The 3775-nt window shown below is 35.2% G+C and overlaps 1 pseudogene; it reads right to left on the bottom strand.

The window, feature by feature from the left end:
- Positions 1-543: 543 nt before the first annotated feature.
- On the bottom strand, positions 544-3574 carry LOC17899109 (annotated as a pseudogene).
- Positions 3575-3775: the final 201 nt, after the last annotated feature.

The raw sequence follows: 3775 nt of genomic DNA on the forward strand, positions 1-3775 counted from the left end.
ACCAGATAAACCAACTCTAAAAATCATATCTTATGCTAGAGATAATCCTTGAAACTTTGGCTCAAGAGGGATAAATTCGAGGCCCATTAAGCCCTATTATTTACAAAGTGTATGGCGAACCTTTTTTTTTAATACATTTTGAACAATTTTTAATCGTTTAGTATTTTTATGATATCCAAGGGGGTAGAAGAATACAAAGCAAAGCCCTATAAGCAGAGAAGTCAGAGCTGCTGCAGTAACAAACTAACACTCGACCGCTCTATAAGCCATGCGATGGTTTATCTGGTTGGTGACCAAAAGGCGGCTTCGCATATCTCAGATGATTATTTTATTGATGATCAAAGCATAATAAATGTTCTTGAAACAGTTTTCATTTTCTTTCTTATAAATATGATGTTTAACGAAGACATAGACGTGATAATTAAGCGACAACGAAGTGGCTTGTACATTTATTACAAACAAATTAAAAGAGACATACGCGTGTGATTTTGTCTGAGCTGGACGGATTTATCTATATTCGGCGGCCAGTTATAGTGTCCGACCTTAGTATAGTCGTGACCTACTGCTACTAGTATCGCCCTGTTCATATAAGATGTGACCACCAAGCAAGTTATTAAAGTCCAAAGGATCATGAACGGACAACTTATTTTTGGTTGTTTTGACTCTCAAGGCCTCTAGCTCTGTAGCTACTTGGCGGAGCTAGGAAATCAGTTCATAAGCGTCAAATTTTTTTATAAAAGTTAATTATGTTATTAAAAAAATTATAGGGATCAATTATGTTATTTTACGAGGGATATTTTTCCTAAAAATTCATCTAATTTGAAAAATTCAACAGGGTCAAATGACCCCTATAGTCCTTATATACCTCCCTGGCTACTTCTTTCATCCTATGCCTTTTTCTCCCATCATTCTAGTACACTCCAGAGCAATTGTCGCAGCTCTCTGGATCTCCCTCCGGTTACCATCGTTCATCACTCGCCCGTCAATAACCTCATGCAACGTATTCACCTTGGCAGCAGAAGCAAAGTAACTTACAAGATGTCTTGACTGTTGTGGCCGTTCAAAGCAAAATGGCATTTGACCTGAGATCAGCTCCATGAGGACTATAGCGAAAGAGTATACGTCACTCTTGTCGCTAAGAAACCCTGTGTTGTAGTATTCTGGGTCCAGGTAACCTACAGTGCCTTGGACCATAGTTCTGAGCTGCTCTTTATCGACCGGGATTATTTTATATGCACCAAAATCAGCTACCTTAGCGGTCAAGATTTCATCCAGTAGAACGTTAGCCGTCTTCACATCCCTGTGGATGATTGGAATTGAAGCAAACGGGTGTAAGAAGGCCAAACATTCCACGATTTCGATAGCTATCCTCAGACGGTGTTCCCATGTAAGGGAAGCATTGAACATGGAACCGTGCAAGTGATCGAAAAGGGTGCCACTCGGAATATACTCATAGACCAATAAGGGAATCTCGGTCTCAAGGCAACAGCCTAAAATCTTTACCACGTTCATGTGGTTAATTTTTGAAAGCACGAGCACCTCGTTAATGAATTGCTGTACAAGCTAGAAAGTAACATGCACGTTCCGTACGTGGCTTGTTGAATAAAAACCCCTATTTAGTATTGAAATATTGTGAAATAAAATGTAATAATGTGTGTTGTGTTTGCCCAAAAAAAATAAAAAATATGTAATGTGTGTTGTATTTAAACCGAAGCAGGATATTTATTTTATTGATGACTACTACAATAGTATCGATGAGTTCTACAATATTATGGGTATGAGAGAAGATAATATTGAGAGAAGATAAGCGAGACAGAAAATTTGTTAACGAGGTTTAGCCCATATATATGTATACTTGTGTTGAGTATTAGTTAGTACTAAATTAGTAGTTACTAGTACCTAACTACCTATAATGTCAAGTTGTCAACAAAACCAAACGACAACGTATACTAACCAGATTGCTTTGTAGTTTGTTTTGTTACTAAAAAAAATGAAAGACCAACCCTGCATTGAGGCACACTGGCTGCAAAATTTTGAACCGGATTCAAGTGACGTATGGAGATTGGTTTGATTTTTTTTTTTTTTTTTCATCTGACAGTCAAAATGTATTTCTCTTTCCAACACCAAAATAAAACGCAATTAACTAATTATAAAATAAAATACGATGAGATGAGAATGAGATGATGCGTTTTCTTGGAACGAATAAATTTTAGGAGTAATGTGAACCTAAAGGCATTAAACTGTATTGAGGTGTTAAATAGTAGTAACTATGGATGGATTAATGGATGTCCATTAAAATCAACATAATTAAAAAGTTAGCCCAAAATTATCAGTGAAATTTTTTACCGTAGTAACCGGCCAGCCATAAGATGAAAGTGGAGCTACAGTATTTTAGGACCAAAGAAAAAGATGAGTCATATGAAAGGGCGAGAAAAACATATCTCATTTTTGAGTTACTGTTTTATTTTTGTACTGGTTTCAATTCATTACGGTTCACAAGTTATAAACATATTTTTTAGTAAGTAACACTCCCATTTAAAAATCTCTTTCGGAATAAAAAGATGAACAAGGTTGAAGAAGTGACAAGACTAAACAATTTCTTAAGAATAAAAGATATATAATATTGCTATTCAAAGTATTTATTTAGAATAATATATATATATATAATATTGTTATTCAAAATATTTATATTTATGGTGTATATAAATATTAATAATAACAAAAAAATTTGCACCTGCAAAAGGATCGGGGTACTAAATAATAAATAGAGACGAGAGAAAGATTTCAGTTCTTTTTCATCAATTGAATACGATCATTTATATAAAAGTAAAAAAGTAAACCGGCGCCTCTAGCTCTGGTGGTAAAAAACCATCAGCTGAGGTACCAGCCATCACGAGTTCGAGCCCCGGCCACTGCGTATATCACATATGGGCTGCAGCATCCCAGGAGCCGACACGTGGAGTGCTTTTAGGCCGCCCACGTGGCTAGTCCAAGCGCGAGCATTGGGATACCTGGGTTATCAAAAAAAAAAAGAGTAAAAAAGTAAATTATTATGTGTATATACCGACAATAGGTTCCAGATAAATAATAAATAATAAAAAACATGAAAAACATTTTACTCATATGTTAAATGTTGTTGCGTTCTTTTGACTTTCACAACAAGTATATATAATATTCCCAAAAAGATCATACATTATTCATAGATATTAAAAATAAACTCATATTTTATGATATTTTCATGTATATAGTAAAATTAAGATAAAAATTAGTACATTTAGCCCCATTTTTCAATACGTTTCCCGTCATGGTAAACCCCATCCATTTTAGCGATCCATGTACGTAACCCGTTACATGGAGGTATATTGGGTCCTACGGGCACATCCAGTGGAATCAAAAACGGTCCTCGACGCAAATGAAAGCGTACTGTATGATCCGACACGGTTTTCACCTTAAAGACGTATGGCTTTTCATTGAATTTCAAAAGTTTGACCGGCTGACCTTGACTGCTAATAGTGAGATCATGACTAGGGGTGAGCTTGTTTTGAAAGCCTATCAAGAAAGTATCACATTTCATTGCTTCGCAAAACCCAAAATACATAGAAATAGCTACCATGAAAACTATAAGGTGTTTCGTTATGTTATGGGAGAATAAGAGATTTTAAGAGTAATCTGAATCTAAAGGCATCGAAGTAGAATAGTTATACAGTATTTTGTTTGTGTGGTTACATTTTCTTGTTTATTAATAAATAATTGTTTATGGTTTTAGCTTAATTAA

Source organism: Capsella rubella, unplaced genomic scaffold (assembly GCF_000375325.1).
Source record: "Capsella rubella cultivar Monte Gargano unplaced genomic scaffold, Caprub1_0 scaffold_1, whole genome shotgun sequence".
NCBI lineage: Eukaryota > Viridiplantae > Streptophyta > Magnoliopsida > Brassicales > Brassicaceae > Capsella > Capsella rubella.